The sequence below is a fragment of the Saccopteryx leptura genome, chromosome 5 (assembly GCF_036850995.1).
Source record: "Saccopteryx leptura isolate mSacLep1 chromosome 5, mSacLep1_pri_phased_curated, whole genome shotgun sequence".
Classification (NCBI taxonomy): domain Eukaryota; kingdom Metazoa; phylum Chordata; class Mammalia; order Chiroptera; family Emballonuridae; genus Saccopteryx; species Saccopteryx leptura.
The window spans coordinates 216121063-216133506 of NC_089507.1; the positions used below are offsets into that span (position 1 = coordinate 216121063).

At 57.7% G+C, this 12444-nt stretch overlaps 1 protein-coding gene across 10 annotated transcripts in view; it reads left to right on the forward strand.

Annotated features, from left to right (window-relative positions):
- The window catches only part of SNPH (syntaphilin), a 42373-nt gene that overhangs the window by 7081 nt on the left and 22848 nt on the right, over nucleotides 1-12444 (forward strand). The window contains exon 1 of one of the 10 annotated variants that reach the window (XM_066384192.1): nucleotides 8649-8732. The exons of the other annotated variants lie outside the window; for them this stretch is intronic. The gene's annotated coding sequence lies outside the window, so the exon portion shown is untranslated. Of the gene's footprint in view, nucleotides 1-8648; nucleotides 8733-12444 lie in introns of those variants that run through there. 10 annotated transcript variants of the gene reach the window in all.

Here is a 12444-nt window from a genome sequence, read left to right on the forward strand (position 1 = left end):
ATGATGCCAGGTTCCAGGTGCTGGACGCGTAGTGCTTCGTAGTTGTCAGCCGAGCTGAGGATGGAGAAGGGAAACGGGCCAGAAAGGCAGGCCTGGGCCAGGGCCGCCTTATCTGCCAGGCCAGGCACCACGTTACTTAGGCAGCTCGTGAGCGTCTGCTTCTGGGCCTCCAGCTTCGAAGGCCCTGTGTGTGTCCCTCTCCTCTCAGCAGCCCTGGCGGGACCGAGTCTCTTGGGACTGCGGCCTCCAGACACCTCTGTGCCCACTTGAAGTTGGCACGAGCCAGGCTTCCCGACCCCGGGGCCTTTGGAAGCTTGGTCGGCAGCCTCAGAAGAGGGAACCTGGCTGAGGGCCTGTGCAGGCTGGCACGGAGCCGCCCTGGAGACACGGGTGTGAAGAGAGGGCCTGGTGGCCCCTTTGTGGGAAGGGGGCGGGCCCTGTTCTGAGGAAGCCGTGCCCGCCCACGGCCGGCCAGGGTTCTGCTGCCTTCTGCTTGGGTCGCGAGGAGGTCTGGGCACTGAGCGGTCTCGCCGGGGCAGCCCTGCCACACGGCCGCCGCGGAGGGGGAGCCGTTAGGCTCTGGCCGGGGAGGAGAGGCCCCTGAGGAGTTCCGGATTAGCAGGGGGAGCCCCGCTGACTCGGTTCCGGGGCATTCTGGGATTCAGAGTAAAGCCTCCAATGACAGTTTATATTCTGTGGCTCCGGTTAATCAAATATTCATCAAGCACCTACCCTGGTCAGGCTTCATCCCGGCCGCCGTGGGGGAATGCAGAGAAATATCGCCATCCCTCCTTTCAGCGGATAGGCGCAGAATGCCTCCTCCGGGCCGGGCACCGAGGTGTGGTCCCTGCCCTCAGGGGGCCCTTAGCCTGGGTGTAGAGATGCAGAGGGCGCACCGGGCCTGGCCCCTAGAAATATGAACGGCAGCTGCCCTTGGGTTGTGGGCCGGGTGGATAGGAGGCACCAGGCACACAGGGCCTGTTGTGGAGGGTGGCAGTGGGGACTGTGCCCACGGCAGGGAGACTCAATGAAAGGGTAGCAGCGTTAGCGTGAAGCTGGACAGGGTCCCAGAAGGAAGGCCTAGACGAGATGGGTCAGGCAGAAAGAGAGGAGGCAGCGGAATAACTCACGCCCACTCAGTCTGCCTTTTCCTCGTTTTGTGAATGGGGACACGACAGGGCGGCGCCGCGAGGGGGCGGAGTTTGTTCAAACCAGTGGTGGGATTCAGGCAGTTGGCATCGGAGCGCTGGTCCAAGCCACGTTGCCTCTATGTGAGCGATTAACGCGCAAGACAGTAAAACTACCGCTCGCTCGTGACCAGTGAGGCCCAGTTCTACCCGGGGCGGTAGGGAGGTGTTTATAGTTAAGAAAAGCGGGCCAGTCGGACAGGAGAAGCCCGCCGGAGTTATAGAACCACGGAGTGGTGGGGTCGGCACCCCAAACACGGTTGTATTGGACGAGGCTGCCCACGCTGTCTGTAGGGACGGAGTCATCTTCAGGGGTTAAGGATCATTGTCTGCAAACACCCAAAGCGTGGTCACAGGAGAGAGCCTGGGCTTCCGCATGCCCCCAGGGGCGGGCCCCAGACCAGCCAAGGACGCCAATGTTAGCTCAGTGCCAGGAAGAACATTCCAAAGTGAAAAGCCATCTAACTGTGAAATGGTACGTGTGGAGGGCTAGCTCCCCATCTCTGGGCTGCTCACCTCGGTCCGGGCATACTAAAAGGGATTCTTGCATCGGGCGTGGCGTTAGGAATGGCTGGCTGGACAACCCTGCAGTCCGGAGGACCTGGAATTCCAGTAGGACCAGTCACAGGGGTTGCAAGTGGTGGGTGGCACTGGCGTTCCCAGGAGAAAGAATGCCGGTAGGCTGGGGCTTATCTAGGAAGACTTCCTGGAGGAGGAGGAAGAACTAGCTCAGGATCTAAGGGCTGGGGAAAGGGAAAGGAGTGGGAGTGTGCAAGGCGAACAAATCCTAGGGCAGTGAGCCCACCAGGCGGGCTGGTGCCCCTCAGCAAAGGGCATTCCCCTGTTCTCCTGAGCTTTTTAAATGGTGGGAACGGAGGCATAGTGAACCTTGCGTCTTCGCCGAAGCTTCATCAGGAGGTCAGCTGGGCACCACTTACTTCTACTTCTGTACCACCCACCTCGTTCCCGTCCTCCCTTTCAGAAGTGGCAGACTTTGGGCACTGAGTTCAACTGGGAGAGAGTCATGCCAGACCTCACCCGGCGTGAAGGCCGTGGGACAGCCTGTGGCCTGTGACCAAGGCCACCTTCTTCACATTCAGGTCCCTAGGAGCCAGAATTGGGGGAGTCCCTGAAGCAGCCCCGGGCCTCCTAGGCGCTCTCGCTGTTCGGGGTGAGCACTGGCTTCGGAGTCCTGCCTGGCTCCTCTCCAGTCCTGCTGCTGGTGAGCCTGGGACCTGACGCCCTGGGGCCATGTTCTCATGGACCAAAGAAAGAGGGATCCGTTGTTTTCCTGCCGGACAGGGGAGGGGTGACCTGCTGAGGTCCTCCGTGTGGAAGGGCCTGTGTACCGCAGACGTCCCTTCTCCACGGTCCTCCCTGGCCTCTCCGCCGCTCTGAGCCCCGGCTCCTGTCTGGGTCAATGAGCACAGCTGTATTACACAGCAGTGGAGGGATGTGTGACCTCAGAGCATCCTCCTGCGGTCCTCCTCTCCAGAGGAGAGCTTTATTCTAGAAGAGGAACGGAGTCACGGGGAATTTATGCAACTTCTCCGGGGTCCCATGGCTATGGCGCGTGGCTGCACGGCCCACTCTCTGACACCAGACCCTGCAGGCTCCGCCCCCTCCCTTCTTCTCCATTTGCTTTCTCATTCTTTTCTCTCCCTCTTTCTGTCCTCTCTCAGGCCTGTGAGCGTCTTTCCTCCCTCCCTGTCCCTTGGCTGGGCTCTTCAGAGCAAGCTTACCAGCCCCGGGCCTGCTTAGAGGCAGCCTGCATAACAACTAGAGAGAGGCATGTGGAAGCTTTGTGGCTTCAGAAGTGTCCTTGGACACTTCTACCCCTCAGTGGCTCTTGGACACATTCTACCCCGGACCAGCAGGATTCTCTCCAGGGGCCATTCCTTTCCTCCTCAATGACTTTCACTCACCCCAGTTCCCTCTGCCTAAAACTTTCTTCCTACCACGATTGCCGTCTCCTGTGTTCCGGTCTGTCTCAAGGACCAGCTCAGATGCTGTCTTTCGGGGTCCCTCTCCTGACTCCCACCGCTCTATCGCACACAGAGCCCGGGCTCTTGGGCGCCAGGCCACGCGGCGTGCTGTTGGGGTGCAGGGCACCGGCCCCTCCCCGCCCACCGTTCCCTGCTCTGCAGAGTCTAGGCTGGGCTGGCTGGCTGGCACCTGCGGCCCAGACGGGAGCTGCAGGACGACGGGAGCTGACCCCCTGTTTTGTGGCTTCCCTTTGGAAAGCCCTTGGGCTATTCCCTCTGAGGGTCTGTCCCTGGGAGAGGAGGAGCCTCAGGTTTGGTAAGGGCTGGCAGGAGCTTGTCATCCTACGGAATCCCGGAGGTCAGCATCCAGGTGAAGGAAGCCAGGCGCCAAACCCAGGGGGTGCCAGGTCCTCTGCTCCGAGTGGTCAGGAATAGAAGGCACCTCAGTCTCTGCCGTGAACTTACTCTGTGACCGTGGGCGAGTCACGTGATTTCTCTGAGCCTTTGTCCCCTGGGTAGTAACCCCAGGCATCGTAATCATAGTCGCAGCTTTTTAGAAGCAAAGCCAGCGTGAGAATTAAACTAGATTAGAAATCCCACCTGGGTACAGCCTCCTGCACAGGGTTTAGCACACAGTAGGTGCTCAATCAGTGCCACACCGTTCCATTCACACTTAGAAAGAACTTGATCGCCTCTCTGGTTTTCCAAAGATCCAGTGCGTCTTCTGTGGGGAGTGAGCTCCCCTCTCCCTGGAGGTATTCACACGGGGGCCTGAGGCATGTTATTCGGAGAAGTGGAACTTCCAACAGATGGATGTTGGTTGGGCTTTTGAAAGTTTCAGATTCTTCCCTGCCCTAAATTTCCTGAGTCTGTGAAGACTTGACTCAGCTCTCTCATCAGTCAATTATTAGGAATCAGTTGGGGTTTGGCTTGGACTGCTGCGTAGCCCAGATAAAAGAGACTTCTGCTGGAGTCGTGCGCTAATTGAAGGCTTTCTCTCTCCCAAGAGGTGGCGAAGCTAGAAACAAAATCAGGTCCAAGAGGAGCTCGGATAGATCTTGGCTGGGGCGCTTGGGGCCTGCGGCTCAATGTTCGGGTTGAATTCGGGGGGCGGCTGCACCATGACTGGTGGAAAGAGCCGCCTGGCCGAGCAAGGACTGTGTTGGAGTTACCTCCGAGTCCCCGGGGCCCAGGCGCACAGGAAGTCCTCCGGAAAAATGAAATGAGCCATTGAAAAGTAGGCTCGGTGTCCCTAGCGGTTGAGAGACTCTCAGAGTCTCCCTGGAGGCCAAGCGGTGGTTTCAGGCTCCACGTACACGTCGTGTGTGTGTGTGTGTGTGTGTGTGTGTGTGTGTGTGTGTGTGTCTGTGCGCGCGCGCGCTTTCCTAAGGAAGACCCTTCCCCCTTGCCGCTGTTCCTGCGCCTCCTTGTTCTCGCTTTATTGAGCTGCAGTCAACACCCAGCAAGCCGCCCATGCTTGAAGTGTACAATTTGGTTATAGTTTCTACGTAGTATATACGTATAACCCGCAGAGCCATGGCCACAATTAGTGACAAACGCCTCCATCCTCCCCAAAAGTTTCCCCTTGTGCCTCTGTAGTCCCTCCCACTGGTGCCCGCCCTTCCCTCCCTCCCTCCCTGCCCACCCCCTTCATCCTCAGGCAACCACTGACCTATCAATAGAATTTTGAATAACTAGAATCATACAGTATGCACGTATGCACTCTTTTTGGGGGGGAGCTCTGGCGTCTTTGACTCAGGGTAATTATTTTGAGATTCACGTTGCTGTGTTCTATCAATAGTTCATTCCTTTTTATGGCCGCGCGGTATTCCATTAGGCGGAAGGATCAGCCGTGATTTGTTTATCTCTTCGCTTGTCGGACATTTGGTTTTTTCCCACTTGTTTGTTTGTTTCTTTCTTTCTTTTAGAAGTAAAACTGTGGGCAGCATTTGTGTGGGCGTGTACTGCCCCGTCCTCTCGGGTACACGGGTAAACACCTAGGCGTGGCATGGCTGAATTATTCGCTAAAGAGATACTTAACTTTTTAAGAAACTGCGCAAGAGTTTCCCGAGGGGTAGTGCCGTCCTGCGTTCCCGCCATCAGTGCGTGAGCGCGCCTGTCCCTCCACATCCCCACCGGCGCTCCCTTCAGTTACAGACCGTTCTCACTGGGGCGGAGTCGCCTCCCCTTGGGGCTCCCATTTGCGTCTTTCAACAAGAAACTACACTAAGCATCTTCTGCATGCGCGTTATCCGTCTATCATCTTAGCGACGCATCTGTCTAAAGATTTTGCCCACTTTTAAATCTTGAACCATGTGGTGGTTGGTCGTCTTATTATCACCGAGTTCTTTATACATCCTGGACATACGTTCTTTGCCCAGTCTATATTTTGCAAATATTTTCTCCCAGCCTGTGTCTTGCCATTGAGGGCCCTGCAGGAGTGTCGGACTCAAGTGTGTCTACGTGTGAGCTCACGGGAAGGTGTGGGTATGGGACAGGGAGACACAGAGAGAGAGACCGGCTTCCTGCTTCTGAATTCAGGTCTTCCCCCCACTCGCGTCTACGATCCCGGGAAGACAGCCCCCGTAGGAGCTTAAAGGTTGCTCGTCTCCACAGCTTCGCTTTGCAGAGAGGGAGCCCCGAGACCCCCGTGCAGGGTGGCGTCAGAGCTCACACAGACCTCCGACCTCCGAAGGGAGCAGGCCCCCAGGGCCGGGGACCTTGCGTTCTTCTATGCTTGTGTTCCTTGGTGAGGCAGGTCACTTGTCCGTCAGAGGGGCACAGCACAGGGCCTTCCCCCGGGAGAAAGGCCAGAGCAGACCCCTCTAGCTGACCACCCCAACTTCGGGCACTGTCTAGTGCCATCAAAGGGCCTTCGGGAGGCAGAGGGGAGCCGTGCGTTCCTTGGAGAAGGTCCAGTGAGCCCCCCGCTGGGCCGGTGTGGCTGTGTAGGCTGGGGCTGGGCTGGGGGCCCTCTCCCGCTCTGCCCTGGGCTGTGTGTGTGGGCCTGGCTGAGGGCCTCTCCCCCTCTCCTGCCAGAGCCCCGCACAACTCACACTATCTGTGTGTGGGGGGGCTTAGAAACCCTCAGAAGATGGAAGAGTGGGGTCCCCAGGTAGACGTGTGTGTAAACAGCTGTGTCCTCTTGGTGAGAGAAGTGGGGGGACAGGGTGGGGGGATGGGGGGGGGGACACTGGGGAGGGAGCCGGGAACTCCGTAGCCTGGGAAGCGGGCACGGCGTCCACGCCTGAACTGGGCTTTGGAAGATGAGTAGAAGGTAGAAGCAGCTTGGCAGGACCTTCTGGGCGCACAGGTACCAGCACGGCCAGTCCCCAGGGTGAGCGCGGTGAGGAAGGCTGGGAAGGCTGTGTGACGGGGACAAAGCTAGCCAGGAGGGTGGACGTCATGTTGTCACAACAGCTCTGGGTAGTGGGGGAGGGAGGGGCGTGTGTTTCCAGTTTATAAACGGGGACGCTGAGAGCAGGAGCGTGTGCCCTTCGGCCTGTGAGTCGGGCAGAGCCGAGTGTGGTGGCTCCCACGACGGTGCTCCGTCTGCTGTGTCCCAGAAGAGGCGGACGGTGGAGTTCTCTCGTGCCCCGTGTCCTGCACCCTGCGGTGTGCGGGGTGGGAGTGGGGGTTCCCGGGACTCCCAGGCGTCCCAGGCGGCTGCCTGACTTCCTCCAGCAGGTGTTTGCTAGGCCTTGATCCTCAGCCCAGCCCTGGCCTGGCACCTGGGATGACGCTGAGCCACAGAAGGCGCGAGGCCCACTTCTGTGTTGGCCCCCGGCGGGCTAAGGGACAACAGGCCCAATTCTCAAGCCCTGGTGTCGCTGGTTACAGTGCACAGGCCAGAGAGGCTACTGTCACTCTGGGCATTTGTATGTTTTAAGCTGGCTCTGTGGCCACCCTGGAAGAAAAATGGGGTTCCATTATTGAGGGTGACCCCCAACCTATTCAGAGGCCTGGGCCTCATCACCACGCTGCCCACCGCCCGACTCTGTGGGCCCTGAAGAGCCGACTCCTAACTTTCCCTTCAGTCTGGGCCTGTGTCTCTCCCTTCCTCTCCTCCACTCCCACGTCAGCTCTCCCGGTGCCGCTCCGCCCCTCCCGGCCCGTTCTCAGCAGAGCTGGTACCGGGGTATCTTCCACAAGGCAACCTGACCTTGCCGTCCCTCTGCCCAGAAGGCTGGCACTCAGCCTTCCGCCCAACTCTCCCCTCCTGTCCCCCCCACTATCTGGTCTTCCGACACCCAGCCCCTGGTCCTCCTTCTCCCCTTCCTGCCTGCGCAGTGTGAACCCCTGCCGCCTGCCTGGAATCTGGGGTACTCCCCACAGACAGCTCTGCACCCATCCTCCAGAACCCTGCCCGGGCCGCGCCTGCTGCGCTCTGCGCCTGCGCGGTGACGCGCCCCTCCTCCGCCCAACCCCCGCCCCCGCCCCAACCGCGCTTCAGTTACGGGACAATCAGGGGAGGACCCCGCACGGCAGACACTTGGTGAACATTGACTGACGTGGCCCTGCCACAGCCCCCACACAGACAAGAGCTGTAATGTGGGGGGGGGGGGGAGAAGCTTTGGGGACACTTACTTTGCATCTTGGAGCTGGGCCACTTTTGAGCCAGGTCTCTCCAGGCGGCCTCGGTTTCCCCCCTTAGCCACGAGGCTGGAGGGACCCAGAAAGATCACCTTGCATCATCCTCGTGTTGGAGCTTGACCCCGTGGCCTTTTAGGTGGCCAGGCTGTGGGGCGGTGGTGCCAGGTGGTGGAGGGGGGCGTCACCCAGCAACTCGGCCCTTGAGAACATTTAGGCAGCGTCTCCGTACTCTGTGACTTGATGTATTTACTGGGGATTCATCCCGAGGAAGTAATCCTAAATACAGAAACGTCACTGTGTACGAATAGATCTCGTAGAGCATCCCCTTTAGTGACAGAGAACGTCTAAGTGTTCACCAGAGGAGGAATGTTAACTAGGAGGGACCCATGAAGTGAACTGTGATGCAGCCCATAAAATACTTGTTAGAAAGCATTCACCTTATTATAGGCAATTCTAAAGCCATGTTAATTTTTTTTTTTTTAAAGACACAAAGGTGCGTGGATTTCATGGTTATCACTGTGTGGAACTAATACTCCCCTCTCCCCAAAAAGAAGTGTTGTTGTTGTTTTTTTTTCCTGTGCCTAGGGGAAAAAAAAAACCCTAGAAGAAGCAACAATATAATTGTTTATCTTTGACTAGCAAAACTGGAGGGTTTTGTTTTAAAGGCTCCATTTAGTCTATATCAACTGCTTTCATACGTGTAAGTATACTTAGCATTTAAAATATAGCCGGTCAGAGCTCACGGAGCACGTTTTAGTTCACGGCGTCCTTTGGGATGAATTATTCACTCGTCCCTGGGCCTGGGTTTGTAAAACACGGCCAGGAGCTCGTGTTGGATGGGTCGTGGGTGCCAGGCTCCGCACGTGCCCTCGCTGGTGAGATCTCCGCCGCGGACCCTGTTTCTCACGTGCCAGGCTCCGCACGTGCCCTCGCTGATGAGATCTCCGCCACGGACCCTGTTTCTCAGGTGCGGAAGCTGAGGCTCACGGTCAGTCTGCTTAGAACCAGGTCTCCCGCTGGACCCTGCCCTGGCCGGAGCCCCACCCTGCTCTGCAGGCACCCCTGTGATGATGAGTCCGTGCCCGTGCAGGCAGAGAGGCAGGCAGCAGGGACACCTGAGAGCGCCGTTTCATCAGAACCCGCGGGAGTTCATCTTACCAGGGTGGGGGCGGTCCACGTTCCCCAGCCCGTGGGAGGAGGAAGAGGAAGAGCGCTGTTTGCTGACCGCCGCCGGAGCTGGTCCTCTGTGCCGTCCCTCTCTGACCCAGAGGGGCCCCCACCCAGCCCAAGTCCCCTGTTCTGTGCTCCCAGCGCCCTGGTGCGGCCCAGCACCCCGAAGTCAGAGCTGCCAGCCTCGGGCTGGAGTCCCAGTTCTGCTGCTGACTGACCGACCTGGTGCCCCGCCCAGCCCCGACCTCCGACCCTCCACCTGTAAAATGGGGTTGTCTGCTATAGATAAGAGATTCCAGACTCCAAGGCCAGGCAGCTGCCCAACTGCGCAGGGGTCAGAGCAGGTACCCGGGTACAGCGTCAGCCCAGGGGAGCCACCCCTCGGCCTCAGCCTGTCCTCGCTGTGCGGGAGCGGCAGACAGGAGCTGCAGGTCCTCGGGGCTGTTTGGACAAGCTAGAAATCCGGACTTACTCCGGTATGAAATCTCTCAGCGTATAAACGTTGACGGCAATGGAAAGGCGTATACACACAGGAAAGCCGTCCACAGGCACTCCAGGGCCGATGGGCTACCAGCCGGTTCGGGACCTCTGCAGTCGCCTGCCCCTCCTGGCTGTGACCCTCTGGTTCCTGGATTCCTGGTCTGCACGTCCTGCTGGAGCCGGCGCTGGGCACAAGGGGAGGCCCAGGCCTGCGAGGGCAGGACTGTCAGTCTGCTGAGGAGGAAGAGGCCCCGAGTTTGGTTCTCCTGGACCCGCATACAAGCCCCAGGGCAAATACACAGCCTTGGAAGGTTCCGTCCGCTGCCTGCCAGAACCCGGTTCCCAGCTGCGGCTTGCGGGTTGCTGTGTGCTGGACGCTGCCGTCCTTGGCAGCTTGGCCTCGCTTTGTGGTTATGCCAGCGATGAGCCTCACGCACGTGTGGACAGGAATCGGCCCTGAGTGTGACTGAGCTGAAGGCACATACCTCCCAGCTGAACTGAACGCAGGGGCGTCTGACCGTCCCATCAGCTTTTACAGGGTTTGTGTCCTCATGCCTCTCAGTGGGGACTGCTGGTGCTGGTGCTAATGGCAGTGTTCAGGACACGGAGCGGAGAGCCCGAGATGCGTGTGACTATGTGTGTGCAAATCCGTGTCCGGGGTTGGTGTGCCGGAGACAGTCGATTCTCGTTGTTGGCCATAGTTAGCTTCTGCAAAGCTGAAGCAAACACCAAATTAGTGAGCACGGAAGCGTTGCTACCGATGGAGAGTGCAGGACCAGCTTCCTCCAAGTCTGTGGTCACAGAGGGCTCACCAGTGGATCAACAGATAACTCTGTTTCATGTGCGTTTCGGTTTCAAGACACCCTTCCTTAGAGTGATGCGTCCCCATCGAACTCGGGCCCACAGCGCCGTCACTCACACCTGCGCGGAGCGATCGGACACATGCACTTTCTCTGCCGGGTGCGCCACGGGCTTCTTGCGCTTGGGGACCGCTTCACCCAGCAGACGCCACGAAGAGCACAGATGTGTTTCTCCAAACGTGGCATGAATAGGCAGGTCTCAAGAAAATAACAAAAACAAAGCTTGCCGAAGGGTTGAGAACGAAACGAGAAGGTGGCCTTGTCCCGCCGCCGTGGAAAACACAGGCATGGTGCGGCCCGGATGTTTTCCCTGCCCGGCGCAGGGCCCGAGTGACCGCGCAAGAACTGGGGGTGTGAGCTGAGGGTCACAGATGAGCTTGAGGGAGCAGGTGAACCCGCACATCAGGAGGATCAGCCGTGCTGCTTCCTTCTGTTTCCGGGGCTGCCGTGGGCACTCGGGGTTGTGGGCAGAAGCCACCGGGTTTTCTGAGCGCAGAGATGCCGTTGGGACGGTGCAGTGGGCACCGCTTCTGAGCTCCGCTCTTCAGCGGGGGCCGCCCGTTTGTCCCGCGCCCTGGTGCCAGGTCTCTGGTCTCTTCTGTACCCCAGGGTTCCTCAAGGGCTGGGGTGGTGAAATGGAGAGAATGTCCTCTATCTAGCCTGTGGGGAGGGACATAAGAGGGACATGAGAAAATAAATGTGGAATGTACCAGACGGCGCCTGGTAAGATGCTGACTCGTTTGGTAGCTTGAAAACTATGCTGCTCCCTGCTTTCCCCCCAAGTGCAGCTAATAAGCTACTGACGATTGGGAGGTGACTGCGGCCCTTCGGGCGCATCATCTAGGAGGAGAGACAAGCCCACCAGAACAGGACGCCATGCCCTGGCCGGGCAGCTCCGTTGCTTAGAGCATCCTCCCTAAGCGCAGCGCTGGCTGGTTCCATCTCCGCTCAGGGCACAGACGGGAGCCTGTTGATGTTCCTGTCTCTCCCTCTTCCCTCTCTCTCTCTTTTCCTCTCCCTTTCTCTCTCACTAAAATCAATAAGTAAAAATTTAAAAAATAAATTTAAACAGGATGCCGTATGTGAAAAAAGACTACAATAATATGAACAGAGTGCCACAGAGCTTTTTTGTTTTTTTGCCCCTTTCTGGTTTATTAAGAAGTTTGCCCGTACTTAGGTGGCGGTGACACCAGCGAGTGCAGACGTACGTGCTTATTCAGAAAATATTTATACTTACTGAAGCCCTGTGGTGCACCAGGCACTGGTCTGGGCGCTGGGGGTAAATAAAGAACACAATGGGCACAGGTGTTCACCTTTCTGGAGCTTATATTCTAGAGATAATAAGCAAAATAAAACCATTCGCCATTGCTAAGGACTGTGGAGGAAACAAAACGGGAAGAGAGAGAGGAAGTGCTGGGGCCATGAGGGTTGTATTTTTTTTTTTTTTTTTTTTAGCAAAAGAGAGACAGACAGGGACAGGATAAGACAGGATGGGAGAGAGATGAGAAGCATCAATTCTTCATTGTGGCTCCTTTGTTGTTCATTGATTGCTTTCTCATATGTGCCTTAACCAGGGGCCTCCAGCTGAGCCAGTGACCCCCTTGCTCAAGCCAGTGACCTTGGACTTCAAGGCAGTGACCTTTGGGTTCAAGCCAGCAACCATGGGGTCATGTCTATGATCCCACGCTCAAGCTGGCGACCTTGGGGTTTCAAATCTGGGTCGTCTGCGTCCCAGGCTGACGCTCTATCCACTGTGCCACTGCCTGGTCAGGCATGAGGGTTATAATTTAAATAAAGTGGTCCAGGAAGGCTCACTGAGAAGTTGACATTGGAGCCAAGACCCGATGGGGGAGAGAGAGTACACTGGGCAGAGGGAACAGCATGTGCAAAGGGCCTGAGTGGGTACATGTGAGCAGGCAGATTGGCCAGAGCAGGATGAGTGGCGGGGGGTGGTGGTGGTGGTGGTGGGGAAGGCAGAGACAGAAGGGTAGGAGGCTGGGGCCGGATGCAGGGCTTGACTAAGTTAGCCAAAGTAAGGACATAGGCTTCTGTTCCAGTCCACCCGCTTTGGCTCTCCCCCTTAACCATGAGAACAAGTTGGGGCCGTTGGAAAAGGTTTTGAGCAGAGTGACATAATCTGATTCATATTCTTAAAGGGCCCCCCTGGTT